Below are 16,772 nucleotides of genomic sequence, written 5' to 3'. Positions count from 1 at the left end.
ATGTTGCATGTGCCACCACTGCCCACTGCATCTTTGGTTTTAATAAAAAAAATATAAATTTTTTTTTGGTTTCCTTGTATTTGATCTTTGGGTGTGAACGGCTATAAAGATGTAGACTGGGCGAGCGGGTCATTGCTTTTAAATTAATAAGAGAGTAGCCCCTGTTCATGGTATGTCCATTATGGGATAAGCAACACTTAGATTTTTGTTTGGGTAAAACAAATGTCTCCAATCCTCACGGTCATTTGTTCTAATAATTAAAAAAATTTGAGGTATGATGGCCACGTTATCTTATAGGTGATATAAGATACTGTATACTGGGGGCAGTGTGGACAGCTCACATCACAGCACATGTGCCTACTCACACGGCCTACACGTCCACGACGACTGCCACGACCACGTTGTCCGCGACCACCACGCCTGGAAGTTCTTTTTTGAACTGGTGATGGATTTTCACTTTGCCTGTTTGTGTCCTAATAAATAATATAGTTATCACAAAAGACATTTGATTACTTTAGAAAACCTAAGTATAGATACTCACATCCTCGTCGTTATGACGTCTACTTCGCAGATTTTCAATGGAATGTGTACCCTCCTGTGTCTGAAAAACAAACACAGTTTTGTATTCATTGAAAATTGCCGTCTGCCTGCCCTGCAGCAACCAAAATGCCTCTTTCAAATCTTGTTGCCAATACATTGGCCTATCTATCCTTTTGCGGTGTTGGCAAATCATGTACCTTTCGAGTTTATATCCATTGTACCAATTATGGATGTGTAGAAACCAAAAAATCTAAATATAACATTCCACACTTACTGACTCCATTGGTTCAGGAGAAAAACGCAATTCCTCGCCAGCAGAGGATTCAGTGTCGGAGTGTCCCTGAAATATATAAATATGTATTGTGGTTCAAACATATTTATTATTTGGATCATTAATAGTATATTTTTATTTAAAGAATTTTACCTGCATGTGAAAGGATGGAGTACTTCGACTGCCAACCGAAGGAGAAGGCGAAGACATCTGAAAACGTTACAGAACCATTATAGACAAGAGCTTATAGACATATTTAAACATACACATTGGCACAAGATGCAACAAGGGTTAAAACAGGGATTAGTCAAAACACAAAATTTATCCTCTGTTCCTTAAAATTATATCTACCCCCTATTGCAATTTGACTTTTGCAACATACACAGACCAGACTACATTGTGAATGACCCACACAAAATCAGACGGCAGATTAGATCCTAATGACTGTCATCCGGCCCACGCTAGCCTTATAGCATTCCCCAGTAGCCTTATAGCATTCCCCAGTAGCCTTATAGCATCCACAGTTTCAAAATATTTGCCCCCAATAGCCAAATAATGTCCCAGTAGCGTAATAGCATCTCACAAAAGACAAATAACATCCCCCATGTGCCAAATAGCATCCACAGTTTCAAGATATTAGCCCCCAGTAGCCAAATAACATGCCCCAGTAGATGATCGAAGTAAATACTATTCAATTGCATCAATTCATACCCTTTTCAAGAGACTTTCTCCAACTTGCACATCAGCCTTCAGAAATGGTGAGGAGTAGCGCTCACGTGACTGTCACATGACACTCCCTTGTTTTCCTGTCTTCGTTTGTAAGTTCCCGTTTGTTCTGCGCATGTTCAGAAACAAAAAAAACGTACTATAGGTACGTTATGTCCGCGAAAGAAAAATGTAACAATCCGTTTCTCATTTACTACAATGAACGTGAATGGACGCTCCGTCAAGAATCCGCTTTTCTGAACGTAGAAAAAAATCCTGCAAGCAGGATTTTGTTTTCCGTCTGAAAAAACGTATTCCGAACGTATTACCAACTAACGGAGTCAAACGTATGCTTACATACGTCAATTAGTTTCTATGGGAGGTTGAACGGATCCGTTTTTTGATTTTTTTTTCTACTTCCGGACGGACTACAGGAACGGAGAGCCTGAACGCAGATGTGAACATAGCCTAAGATAATCACTACAGAGGGCATTGAATGTGAAAGTCCTTATTCAAATTTTTATATAGATCGCATGGCCATGCTGCAAGGACTTTTGTGAGCGAATGTTTCTCAGCTTTCCCAGACGCGTTTCGAAGTAGTCACTACTTCTTTCTCAGTAGGTTCACTCACAATAAGAAATCTCATGCTTTTATACCCAATGACCTAAGGTGAAAATGTCAAATCGAAACTCAGGAGTGGATTTTTCGATCCTAGGTCTCCATATTGCGTTTTTCGTGCGATTAAATGTCTCTTCAAAGGAGGAATGCGATTTTTATGCGTTTTTTCGTCTGCAGTTTTCCCTTACTGCATAATATATGTCTTATTGGTTATTTTGTATTGACAAATTCGGAACATGAAATATATCGAATATATCTAAAAACTTTTAACATATAGAGTAAAATAGAGTAAAAAACACTGTTAAAATCGCAGAATAACACATAACTTTGTCTTTAAAGGTATACGTGTATCTTGATAGAGATGTGAGGTTGGGAGTGGGGGCCCTACACGAAGGGGGGGACATCACAGTGCTGATAGACAGCGGGACATGTGATCTCCCATTGGAGAAGGGCACCCACCCCAATTAATTATAAAAAGCCGAATATTTCTAGGTCGGCATTTAGCCCTGCAGGACGCAGACTTCCAAAGTCATAAATACGTAGAGATTTATGACTTGGAGCATAGAGCATAGAGCACTTATATGTGGGACGCCACAGAAACAAGAGCCAGCTCGAAATAGTAACTATCTAATAAATTGCATCATATGTCGGAACACTACAGAGAGCCTATCTATACGCTGTAATACTACCATATACACGTCATTATATTCTCATGCGTTTTTATTACCACCCATGCGATTTAAATCATGCGCTTTTTTTCATTCACTTCATGATTGAATAAAAGCCACATTATACTGAAAGCTACCTCAGAAGGACACCAATAGTATATACTTGGACTCACAATTCCACCCAGTAGATTCTTATTGCTATATTTATTTATTTTATATGTATCTTTTTATCTATGTATTGCAATTTTATTGAACTGTATGATATAAATGTTATTAAATAGTGTTAACCATCGTCGTTTTTTCCTTTTACATATCTGCTTTTGAATAGGGTGATTCAAATCAGACCAGAGCACCTGACCCTGATTACAAGGAGTGAGCCGTCTGAACTTTTCTATATATCTTTATTTGGTGTTATGTACCAGGAGGCAGCAATGTAGAGATTTCCATTCCCAGAATCTTTTCCTACAAATGTGTCTAAGGCCTCTTTCACACGGGCGTCACGTTTTGGCTCAGGGTGCGTCCTGTGTGCATTGCGAAACCCGCGCGAGTAGGTGATGGATCATGTGATGGACCATGTGATGAGCACAGTGATGTCACCACAGGTCCTTTTCCTCACAGATGAAGGCAGAAGAGAGATCCTCCAGTCCTATTTTACTAAGCATTCTGTTTTAAGAATGCTATTATTTTCCCTTATAACCATGTTATAAGGGAAAATAATATAATGATCGGGTCCCTATCCCGATCGTCTCCTAGCAACCATGCGTGACAATCGCACCGCATCCCCACTTGCTTGCGGATGCTTGCGATTTTCACGCAGCCCCATTCACTTCTATGGGGCCTGTGTTGCGTAAAAAACGCACAAAATAGAGCATGCTGCAATTCTCACGCAACGCATAAGTGATTCGTGAAAATCACAGTTCGTGTGCACAGCCCCATAGAAATGAATGGGTCTGGATTTAGTGCAGGTGCAATGCGTTCACCTCACGCATTGCACCCGCGCGAAAATCTCGCCCGTGTGAAAGAGGCCTAAAGCCTGTTGTTCATGCTTGTTCATTCTACAGCTGTCACTCCTGATACACTAATACACATGCATGCTCGGCTTTCATTTTTTCTCAGCAGGAAGCAGGATGAAAGAAAGGAAGCCACAGTCCGACATTTAAAATCCAACATGCCTGATCATTATCTTCCCCTACATCTGTATTGGGGGAAGATTCGGGAGGCCCCTATACACAGTAAATGCCCAAATTAGCAGGTGTGGCCAATAAACTAAAAGTCTAATCTGCCTGACCAACCCAAGGGCCAGTGGACAAGGGGGGCCATTGCCCTGGGCGCCAAATTGTAGGGGGCACCAGGCAGCAGGCAGCATAATGAGGGTGATGGAAGCCTATGGCTCCCATCCCCTCCGTTCGGCCTCATAAGCTTCAGGCCAGGCCTGAAGCCTATGAAGCAGTAGAATAGCGCAGGAGATCGTGATTACATCACACCGTGACCTCCTGCGCCGGGTCTCGCGAGATGACGTGATGATGCGCCACAGGAGGGCACGGTGATGTGTCCTGACCGCCTGCGCCGGTACACCTGAGCAAAGGCTACAAGAGGCGATGAAGAGAGGTGAGTATTTATTTATTTATTTAAGTACTGGGGGCACTATGGAGGGGAGGGGAAAGAAGAGATACAAAGGAGGCCGTTATATTTAGAAAGAATGGGCACCGTTTTATATTATACAGAGGGGCCATTATATATTATAGTTATACAGAGGGGCCATAATATATAATAATTATACAGGGGGGCCATTATATATTATACAGGCGGGCCATTATATATTATAATTATACAGAGGGGCCATAATATATAGTAATTATACAGGGGGCCATTATATATTATACAGAATGGCCATCGTATTTTTCGCCCTATAAGACGCACTTTTTTCCCCCAAAAGTGGGGGGAAAATAGCAGTGCGCCTTATGGAGCGAATGCTGCTGATTTTGCCGTATTTTCAATGATACACCCGCCGCGATGCCGCGCGGCGGGTGTATCAGCTGTGAGGGAGGAGGGGCTGGGGGCCGGCATCTGCTTTTATAATGACAGCGGGGCCCGTGCAGTGACTGTATTCTACTACACGGGCCCCGCTCACTGTATAATCGTATCTGTAATAGTTAATTATGTATATACCGGTAATCGCATAATCAGCGCTACTTACAACTACAAGCGCTCGGTAGGTAGCAGAGAGGAGGGAGGAGGCAGGCCGGGAGCCGCTCACTTTATGAATGAAGCAGGCGGCGTGGGCGCATGACGTAGTGACTCACGCTGCCAGCGCCCATCCTCCCGGCCTGCCTCCTCCCTCCTCTCTACTACCTACCGAGCGCTTGCAGTTGTAAGTAGCGCTGATTATGCGATTACCGGTATATACATAATTAACTATTACAGATGCGATTATACAGTGAGCGGGGACCGTGTAGTAGAATACAGTCACAGCACCGGCCCCGCTGTCATTATAAAAGCAGATGCGACCCCCACCCCCTGTATTGAGGGTCATTCACTACAGGGACACTTATGGAGGGGATCTGTGGATGACACATAGCATAAGATGCTATATATGTGTCATCCACAGATCCCCATAACAGTGCCATCCAGAGACCCAAATAAGAGCCACCCACAGATCCCCCATAAGTGTCACCCACAGATCCCCCATAAGAGCCACCCACAGATCCCCCATAACAGTGCGTCACTCACAGATCCCCCATAACAGTTCGCCATCCACAGATCCCCCATAACAGTTCGCCATCCACAGATCCCCCATAACAGTGCGCCATCCACAGACCACAATTTGTTCAAAACCCACCAAAAGCACACGTATTGGTTCAAAATATTTTTTTTCTTATTTTCCTCCTCAAAAACCTAGGTGCGTCTTATGGGCCGGTGCGTCTTATAGGGCGAAAAATTGTTAATGGCCTCTCTGTATAACTATAATATTTGATTGCTCCTCTGTATAATATATATTGTCCCCCCAGTATAATTATTATATATAATGGCTCCAATGTATAATATATAATGGCCCTTTTGTATAATTATTATATATTATGGCCCCTCTGTATAACTATAATATATAATGGCTCCACTGTGTAATATATAATGGCCCTCTGTATAATTATTATATATAATGGCTCCCATGTAAAATATATAATGGACCCCTGTATAATTATTATATATAATGGCCCCTGTATAATTATTATATATAATGCCCCCCCCCCTGTATAATTAAAATATATAATGGCCCCTCTGTATAATTATTATATATAATGACCCCTCTGTAATATTAGGATATATAATGGCCCCCTCTGTATTATTATTACATATATATAATGGCCCCTCTGTATAATTATTATATATAATGACCCCTCTGTAATATTAGGATATATAATGGCCCCCTCTGTATTATTATTACATATATATAATGGCCCCTCTGTATAATTATTACATATAATGACCCCTTTGCAATATTAGGATATATAATGGCCCCCTCTGTGTTATTATTACATATATATAATGGCCCCTCTATATAATTATTATATATAATGACCCCTCTATATAATTATTATATATAATGACCCCTCTGTAATATTAGGAAATATAATGGCCCCTCTGTATAATTACTATATATAATGACCCCCTGTATTATTATAATATATAATGGCCCCCTCCGTATTATTAGGATATATAATGGCCCATTATATATCCTAATATTATAGAGAGGCCATTATATATTATACAGAAGGGCCATTATATATTATTATTATTATAATAATAATAATAATAACTAATAATAAAACTCTGCAGAGTCGACTAGACGCGGCTGAAAGAAGGTATCATGGCGGTATTATCTCCAAATGAAGACCCTGAGGAAAGTCTACCTCACAGGAGATGTCACTGGATGGATAAGGTATGTGGTGCTGTATTATACTGTATATTTTGTAGTGATGTATGTAATGTCCAAACACATATTTGTTTCACGGTAGGGTTGGGGGGTGGATTGAGAATTTGTCCCACCCTGCCGCATCCTAGCCCCAGACTTCAGGTCACACTCTGCGTGTTCTGAATTCTGGGGCCTCATACCCATCTACTACATTATCTGTACTCAGAGAGTTATCACTGTATTATCTGTGGTGTTACATAGGACTGCTAGATTATCTGTAAAAAGGAGCGTGTCCACAGGTTGGGGGGAAGAGGCGCAATACATGACTCTCCCCGGCAGCTGGCAACCCACGCTACGCCACTGCCAGTGTGTGACCTTTTAAAAATCCCACTAATATTAAGATAGTTGGTTATGTTCTCATTTTTGTCACTTTGAATGTTTTTTGCAGTTTCCAGCTATATTTGGTTTGGAATGATCTAGGTGTGATATGTAATACAAGTAAACAGAAATGTTGAGGGTCCATTGTTTGTGTGACATTCTGAATCATGTCAGCACCTATAACTTGTCTTCTCTTCTGTGTTTGTTCTTCTAACTTTAAGGGGCCTACTACACAGAAGTTTTAGTCGTGACTAAGTTATGTGTGACTGCATCTATTTGCTCTTACATATAAAGTGGAGCTGCTCTCTCCTGGATTACAGTATATAAGCAAATGGGCCTTTGCTTTTATAATGGTCCTCACAAAATGCCTTTGAGAGGCCATTCCTATAGAAGTGCCTTGGAGCAGAGTAGTGAATAGAAGGTGTGAGCTGCATTATGTGTAACTGGACGCCTTGCTATTTGTAGCTTTGTTGCCTAGGGGTGCAGAGAGCTCAATCTATGGTTCCCATCAATCACCTTTTGTAAATCTTATCAAGTTTCAATCTTTACACATTCTGGGAAGACGATTCAAAAGGAAACCCACCGGCTTTCAGAAGAAAGACATGAAGATTGGTGTGTGGCATTCCAATGTCTAGTGAAATGTACCATTTCCATTCCATCTTTCCATGATTATGAGTAATCTGAATATATAGAAACATAGAATGTGTCGGCAGATAAGAACCATTTGGCCCATCTAGTCTGCCCAATATACTGAATACTATGAATAGCCCCTGGCCCTATCTTATATAAAGGGTGGCCTTATGCCTATCCTAAGCATGCTTAAACTCCTTCACTGTATTTGCAGCTACCACTTCTGCAGGAAGGCTATTCCATGCATCCACTACTCTCTCAGTAAAGTAATACTTCCTGATATTACTTTTAAACCTTCGCCCCTCTAATTTAAAACTATGTCCTCTTGTACCAGTTTTTCTTCTTTTAAATATTTTCTCCTCTTTTACCTTGTTGATTCCCTTTATGTATTTAAAAGTTTCTATCATATCCCCTCTGTCTTGTCTTTCTTCCAAGCTATACATGTTAAGGTCCTTTAATCTTTCCTGGTTTTATCTTGCAATCCATGTACTAATTTAGTAGCTCTTCCCTGATCTATCTCCAAAGTATCAAGATTAGGGATGAGCGTACCCGAACTGTATAGTTCGGGTTCGTACCGAATTTTGGGGTGTCCGTGACACGGACCCGAACATTTTCATAAAAGTCCGGGTTCGAGTTCGGTGTTCGGCGCTTTCTTGGCGCTTTTTGAAAGGCTGCAAAGCAGCCAATCAACAAGCGTCATACTACTTGCCCCAAGAGGCCATCACAGCCTTGCCTACTATTGGCATGGCTGTGATTGGCCAGTGCAGCATGTGACCCAGCCTCTATATAGGCCCAGAGCGTTTTTCAGTCACTTTTTTCTGGGGTGATCGGCGGCCATTTTGTGGCTTGTGGTGCAGCACAAGCTACCACCAAGTGCATTTAACCATCAATAGTGTGGTTATTTTTTGCTATATCCTACATCAGGGTCAAGCTTTCATCAAGTGCATTTAACCATCAATAGTGTGGTTATTTTTTGGCCATATACTACATCAGGGGCAAGTTGAGCCTGTGTCACCCAAGTACATTTAACCATCAATAGTGTGGTTATTTTTTGCTATATCCTACATCAGGGTCAAGCTTTCATCAAGTGCATTTAACCATCAATATGTTGTTATTTTTTGGCCATATACTACATCAGGGGCAAGTTGAGCCTGTCACCCAGCGCCTAAAAAATCGGCCTCACATTTATATTCATCCAAATCTGTCATTACTGTTTTAGCTGGTCAAGTTATTTTTAGTGTCCGTCAAAGCACAGTTTTTGTTCTGGGTTGAAAAACAATTCCCAATTTTGCAATTCTCAAAATTAGTGGTTTCTGCTGTATCAGGCCTACTTAAATCTATCCCTAAAAGGGTAGATTAGATTCAAGGTGCTGATAGGGTCATTCTCAAGAACTTCACACACACGCTACAGTGCAGATCCAAGTCTAATTCTGTGATTAAATGTATACCTGTCACCCAGCGCCTAAATAATAGGCCTCAAATTTGCATTCAGCTAAATCTGTCATTACTGCTGTGCCTGTATTAGTGTAATACGGTACCTAAATAGATAGCCAGATAGTGTGAGGTGTCTGTAAAAAAAGGCCTGATTTTGAATTCAATACATTGGCCCGAATAATATTTTTCTTATTGTGGTGAACGGTAACAATGAGGAAAACATCTGGTAAAGGACGCGGACGCGGACATGGTCGTGGTGGTGTTAGTGGACCCTCTGGTGCTGGGAGAGGAAGTGGCCGTTCTGCCACAGCCACACGTCCTAGTGTACCAACTACCTCAGGTCCCAGTAGCCGCCAAAATTTACAGGGATATTTGGTGGGGCCCAATGCCGTTCTAAGGATGGTAAGGCCTGAGCAGGTACAGGCATTAGTCAATTGGGTGGCCGACAGTGCATCCAGCACGTTCACATTATCTCCCACCCAGTCTTCTGCAGAAAGCGCACAGATGGCGCATGAAAACCAAGCCCATCAGTCTGTCACATCACCCCCATGCATATCAGGGAAACTGTCTGAGCCTCAAGTTATGCAGCAGTCTCTTATGCTGTTTGAAGACTCTGCTGCCAGGGTTTCCCAAGGGCATCCACCTAGCCCTTCCCCAGGGGTGGAAGAGATAGAATGCACAACCACTTATGTTTCCTGATGATGAGGACATGGGAATACCACCTCAGCACGTCTCTGATGATGACAAAACACAGGTGCCAACTGCTGCGTCTTTCTGCAGTGTACAGACTGAACAGGAGGTCAGGGATCAAGACTGGGTGGAAGACGATTCAGGGGACGATGAGGTCCTAGACCCCACATGGAATGAAGGTCGTGCCACTGACTTTCACAGTTCGGAGGAAGAGGCAGTGGTGAGACCGAGCCAACAGCGTAGCAAAAGACAAAGAGGGAGCAGTGGGCAAAAGCAGAACACCCGCCGCCAAGAGACTCCGCCTGCTACTGACCGCCGCCATCTGGGACCGAGCACCCCAAAGGCAGCTTCAAGGAGTTCCCTGGCATGGCACTTCTTCAAACAATGTGCTGACGACAAGACCCGAGTGGTTTGCAACCTGTGCCATCAGAGCCTGAAGCGAGGCATTAACGTTCTGAACCTTAGCACAACCTGCATGACCAGGCACCTGCATGCAAAGCATGAACTGCAGTGGAGTAAACAACTTAAAAACAAGGAAGTCACTCAGGCTCCTACTGCTACCTCTTCTGCTGCTGCCGCCTCGGCCTCTTCTGCTGCTGCCGCCGCCTCGGCCTCTTCCTCCGCCTCTGGAGGAACGTTGGCACCTGCCGCCCAGCAAACATGGGATGTACCACCAACACCATCACCTGCGTCACCAAGCATCTCAACCATGTCACACGGCAGCGTTCAGCTCTCCATCTCACAAATATTTGAGAGAAAGCGTAAATTCCCACCTAGCCACCCTCGATCCCTGGCCCTGAATGCCAGCATTTCTAAACTACTGGCCTAAAAAATGCTGTCATTTAGGCTGGTGGACACAGACAGCTTCAAACAGCTCATGTCGCTTGCTGTCCCACAGTATGTTGTTCCCAGCCGGCACTACTTCTCCAAGAGAGCCGTGCCTTCCCTGCACAACCAAGTATCCGATAAAATCAAGTGTGCACTGCGCAACGCCATCTGTGGCAAGGTCCACCTAACCACAGATACGTGGACCAGTAAGCACGGCCAGGGACGCTATATCTACCTAACTGCACACTGGGTAAATGTAGTGGTGGCTGGGCCCCAGGCAGAGAGCTGTTTGGCGCACGTCCTTCCGCCGCCAAGGATCGCAGGGCAACATTCTTTGCCTCCTGTCTCCTCCTCCTCCTACTCAGCTTCCTCCTCCTCTTCTTCCACCTGCTCATCCAGTCAGCCACACACCTTCACCACCAACTTCAGCAGAGCCCGGGGTAAACGTCAGCAGGCCATTCTGAAACTCATATGTTTGGGGGACAGACCCCACACCGCACAGGAGTTGTGGGGGGGTATAGAACAACAGACCGACGAGTGGTTGCTGCCGGTGAGCCTCAAGCCCGGCCTGGTGGTGTGCGATAATGGGCGAAATCTCGTTGCAGCTCTGGGACTAGCCGGTTTGACGCACATCCCTTGCCTGGCGCATGTGCTGAATTTGGTGGTGCAGAAGTTCATTCACAACTACCCCGACATGTCAGAGCTGCTGCATAAAGTGCGGGCCGTCTGTTCGCGCTTCCGGCGTTCACATCCTGCCGCTGCTCGCCTGTCTGCGCTACAGCGTAACTTCAGGCCTTCCCGCTCACCGCCTCATATGCGACGTGCCCACCAGGTGGAACTCCACCTTGCACATGCTGGACAGACTGTGCGAGCAGCAGCAGGCCATAGTGGAGTTTTAGCTGCAGCACGCACAGGTCAGTCGCACTGCGGAACAGCACCACTTCACCACCAATGACTGGGCCTCCATGCGAGACCTGTGTGCCCTGTTGCGCTGTTTCGAGTACTCCACCAACATGGCCAGTGGCGATGACGCCGTTATCAGAGTTACAATACCACTTCTATGTCTCCTTGAGAAAACACTTAGGGCGATGATGGAAGAGGAGGTGGCCCAGGAGGAGGAGGAAAAAGAGGGTTCATTTTTAGCACTTTCAGGCCAGTCTCTTAGAAGTGACTCAGAGGGAGGTTTTTTGCAACAGCAGAGGCCAGGTACAAATGTGGCCAGACAGGGCCCACTACTGGAGGACGAGGAGGACGAGGAGGAGGTGGAGGAGGATGCGGATGAAGCAGGTTCACAGCGGGCTGGCACCCAACGCAGCTCGGGCCCATCACTGGTGCGTGGCTGGGGGGAAACGCAGGACAATGACGATACGCCTCCCACAGAGGACAGCTTGTCCTTACCTCTGGGCAGCCGGGCACACATGAGCGACTACATGCTGCAGTGCCTGCGCAACGACAGCAGAGTTGCCCACATTTTAACGTGTGCGGACTACTGGGTTGCCACCCTGCTGGATCCACGGTACAAAGACAATGTGCCCACCTTACTTCATGCACTTGAGCGTGATAGTAAGATGCGCGAGTACAAGCGCACGTTGGTAGACGCGCTACTGAGAGCATTCCCAAATGTCACAGGGGAACAAGTGGAAGCCCAAGGCGAAGGCAGAGGAGGAGCAAGAGGTCGCCAACGCAGCTGTGTCACGGCCAGCTCATCTGAGGGCAGGGTTAGCAAGTTTTGTCACCACGCCACAGCTAACTGCACCACCACCTGATACGGAACGTGTTAGCAGGAGGCAACATTTCAATAACATGGTGGAAAAGTACCTGTGCACACCCCTCCACGTACTGACTGATGGTTCGGTCCCATTCAACTTCTGGGTCTCCAAATTGTCCACGTGGCCAGAGCTAGCCTTTTATGCCTTGGAGGTGCTGGCCTGCCCGGCGGCCAGCGTTTTGTCTGAACGTGTATTCAGCACGGCAGGGGGCGTCATTACAGACAAACGCAGCCGCCTGTCTGTTGTCTGTGGACAAGCTGACGTTCATAAAAATGAACCAGGCATGGATCCCACAGGACCTGTCCATCCCTTGTGCAGATTAGACATTAACTACCTCCCCTTAACAATATATTATTGTACTCCAGGGCACTTCTTCATTCAATCCTATTTTTATTTTCATTTTACCATTATATTGCGGGGCAACCCAAAGTTGAATGAACCTCTCCTCTGTCTGGGTGCCGGGGCCTAAAAATGTCTGACAGTGGCCTGTTCCAGTGGTGGGTGACATGAAGCCTGATTCTCTGCTAAGACATGAAGACTGATTCTCTGCTGACATGAAGCCTGAATCTCTGTTATGGGACCTCTCTCCTCTGCCTGGGTGCCTGGGCCTAAATATGTGACAATGGCCTGTTCCAGTGGTGGGTGACGTGAAGCCTGATTCTCTGCTATGACATGAAGACTGATTCTCTGCTGACATGAAGCCTGAATATCTGTTATGGGACCACTCTCCTCTGCCTGGGTGCCTGGGCCTAAATATCTGACAATGGACTGTTCCAGTGTTGGGTGACGTAAAGCATGATTCTCTGCTATGACATGCAGACTGATTCTCTGCTGACATGAAGCCTGAATCTCTGTTATGGGACCTCTCTCCTCTGTCTGGGTGCTGGGGCCTAAAAATATCTGACAGTGGCCTGTTCCAGTGGTGGGTGACGTCAAGCCTGATTCTCTGCTATGACATGAAGACTGATTCTTTGCTGACATGAAGCCAGATTCTCTGTTACGGGACCTCTCTCCTCTGCCTGGGTGCCTGGGCCTAAATATCTGACAATGGACTGTTCCAGTGTTGGGTGACGTAAAGCATGATTCTCTGCTAGGACATGCAGACTGATTCTCTGCTGACATGAAGCCAGATTCTCTGTTACGGGACCTCTCTCCTCTGCCTGGGTGCCTGGGCCTAAATATCTGACAATGGACTGTTCCAGTGTTGAGTGACGTAAAGCCTGATTCTCTGCTATGACATGCAGACTGATTCTCTGCTGACATGAAGCCAGATTCTCTGTTACGGGACCTCTCTCCTCTGCCTGGGTGCCTGGGCCTAAATATCTGACAATGGACTGTTCCAGTGTTGGGTGACGTAAAGCATGATTCTCTGCTAGGACATGCAGACTGATTCTCTGCTGACATGAAGCCAGATTCTCTGTTACGGGACCTCTCTCCTCTGCCTGGGTGCCTGGCCCTAAATATCTGACAATGGACTGTTCCAGTGTTGGGTGACGTAAAGCCTGATTCTCTGCTATGACATGCAGACTGATTCTCTGCTGACATGAAGCCAGATTCTCTGTTACAGGACCTCTCTCCTCTGCTTGGGTGCCTGGGCCTAAATATCTGACAATGGACTGTTCCAGTGTTGGGTGACGTAAAGCCTGATTCTCTGCTATGACATGCAGACTGATTCTCTGCTGACATAAAGCCAGATTCTCTGTTACGGGACCTTTCTCCTCTGCCTGGGTGCCTGGGCCTAAATATCTGACAATGGACTGTTCCAGTGTTGGGTGACGTAAAGCCTGATTCTCTGCTATGACATGCAGACTGATTCTCTGCTGACATGAAGCCTGAATCTCTGTTATGGGACCACTCTCCTCTGTCTGGGTGTCGGGGCCTAAAAATATCTGACAGTGGCCTGTTCCAGTGGTGGGTGACGTGAAGCCTGATTCTCTGCTATGACATGAAGACTGATTCTCTGCTGACATGAAGCCAGATTCTCTGTTACGGGACCTCTCTCCTCTGCCTGGGTGCCTGGGCCTAAATATCTGACAATGGACTGTTCCAGTGTTGGGTGACGTAAAGCATGATACTCTGCTATGACATGCAGACTGATTCTCTGCTGACATAAAGCCTGAATCTCTGTTATGGGACCTCTCTCCTCTGTCTGGGTGCCGGGGGCTAAAAATATCTAACAGTGGCCTGTTCCAGTGGTGGGTGACGTGAAGCCTGATTCTCTGCTATGACATGAAGACTGATTCTTTGCTGACATGAAGCCAGATTCTCTGTTACGGGACCTCTCTCCTCTGCCTTGGTGCCTGGGCCTAAATATCTGACAATGGACTGTTCCAGTGTTGGGTGACGTAAAGCATGATTCTCTGCTAGGACATGCAGACTGATTCTCTGCTGACATGAAGCCAGATTCTCTGTTACGGGACCTCTCTCCTCTGCCTGGGTGCCTGGGCCTAAATATCTGACAATGGACTGTTCCAGTGTTGGGTGACGTAAAGCCTGATTCTCTGCTATGACATGCAGACTGATTCTCTGCTGACATGAAGCCAGATTCTCTGTTACGGGACCTCTCTCCTCTGCCTGGGTGCCTGGGCCTAAATATCTGACAATGGACTGTTCCAGTGTTGGGTGAAGTAAATCATGATTCTCTGCTAGGACATGCAGACTGATTCTCTGCTGACATGAAGCCAGATTCTCTGTTACGGGACCTCTCTCCTCTGCCTGGGCCTAAATATCTGACAATGGACTGTTCCAGTGTTGGGTGACGTAAAGCCTGATTCTCTGCTATGACATGCAGACTGATTCTCTGCTGACATGAAGCCAGATTCTCTGTTACGGGACCTCTCTCCTCTGCTTGGGTGTCTGGGCCTAAATATCTGACAATGGACTGTTCCAGTGTTGGGTGACGTAAAGCCTGATTCTCTGCTATGACATACAGACTGATTCTCTGCTGACATAAAGCCAGATTCTCTGTTACGGGACCTTTCTCCTCTGCCTGGGTGCCTGGGCCTAAATATCTGACATTGGACTGTTCCAGTGTTGGGTGACGTAAAGCCTGATTCTCTGCTATGACATGCAGACTGATTCTCTGCTGACATGAAGCCTGAATCTCTGTTATGGGACCACTCTCCTCTGTCTGGGTGTCGGGGCCTAAAAATATCTGACAGTGGCCTGTTCCAGTGGTGGGTGATGTGAAGCCTGATTCTCTGCTATGACATGAAGACTGATTCTCTGCTAACATGAAGCCAGATTCTCTGTTACGGGACCTCTCTCCTCTGCCTGGGTGCCTGGGCCTAAATATCTGACAATGGACTGTTCCAATGTTGGGTGACGTAAAGCATGATTCTCTGCTATGACATGCAGACTGATTCTCTGCTGACATGATGCCTGAATCTCTGTTATGGGACCTCTCTCCTCTGTCTGGGTGCCGGGGCCTAAAAATATCTGACAGTGGCCTGTTCCAGTGGTGGGTGACGTGAAGCCTGATTCTCTGCTATGACATGAAGACTGATTCTTTGGTGACATGAAGCCAGATTCTCTGTTACGGGACCTCTCTCCTCTGCCTGGGTGCCTGGGCCTAAATATCTGACAATGGACTGTTCCAGTGTTTGGTGACGTAAAGCATGATTCTCTGCAAGGACATGCAGACTGATTCTCTACTTACATGAAGCCAGATTCTCTGTTACGGGACCTCTCTCCTCTGCCTGGGTGCCTGGCCCTAAATATCTGACAATGGACTGTTCCAGTGTTGGGTGACGTAAAGCCTGATTCTCTGCTATGACATGCAACTGATTCTTTGCTGACATGAAGCCAGATTCTATGTTACGGGACCTCTCTCCTCTGCCTGGGTGCCTGGGCCCTAAATATCTGACAATGGACTGTTCCAGTGTTGGGTGACGTAAAGCATGATTCTCTGCTAGGACATGCAGACTGATTCTCTGCTGACATGAAGCCAGAATCTCTGTTACGGGACCTCTCTCCTCTGCCTGGGTGCCTGGGCCTAAATATCTGACAATGGACTGTTCCAGTGTTAAGTGACGTAAATCCTGATTCTCTGCTATGACATGCACACTGATTCTCTGCTGACATGAAGCCAGATTCTCTGTTACGGGACCTCTCTCCTCTGCCTGGGTGCCTGGGCCTAAATATCTGACAATGGACTGTTCCAGTGTTGGTGACGTAAAGCATGATTCTCTGCTAGGACATGCAGACTGATTCTCTACTTACATGAAGCCAGATTCTCTGTTACGGGACCTCTCTCCTCTGCCTGGGTGCCTGGCCTAAATATCTGACAATGGACTGTTCCAGTGTTGGGTGACGTAAAGCCTGATTCTCTG

The 16,772-nt window shown here is 45.9% G+C and overlaps 1 protein-coding gene and 1 long non-coding RNA gene across 2 annotated transcripts in view; one reads left to right on the top strand and one right to left on the bottom strand.

Moving 5' to 3' along the window:
• The window catches only part of NOL9 (nucleolar protein 9), a 69,742-nt gene that overhangs the window by 26,971 nt on the left and 25,999 nt on the right, over positions 1-16,772 (top strand). The window lies entirely within an intron of this gene.
• LOC120998885 lies at positions 235-1,486 on the bottom strand. The gene is made up of 4 exons (XR_005778499.1): positions 965-1,486; positions 815-880; positions 542-601; positions 235-473 (listed from the first exon to the last, which is right to left on the bottom strand). It is a non-coding gene; the product is annotated as an uncharacterized LOC120998885 (long non-coding RNA).

This window comes from Bufo bufo, chromosome 1 (assembly GCF_905171765.1).
Source record: "Bufo bufo chromosome 1, aBufBuf1.1, whole genome shotgun sequence".
NCBI classification, from domain to species: Eukaryota; Metazoa; Chordata; class Amphibia; order Anura; family Bufonidae; genus Bufo; species Bufo bufo.
The sequence above is the reverse complement of the archived record's forward strand: the minus strand, read 5'-3'. Positions and strand labels throughout refer to the sequence as shown.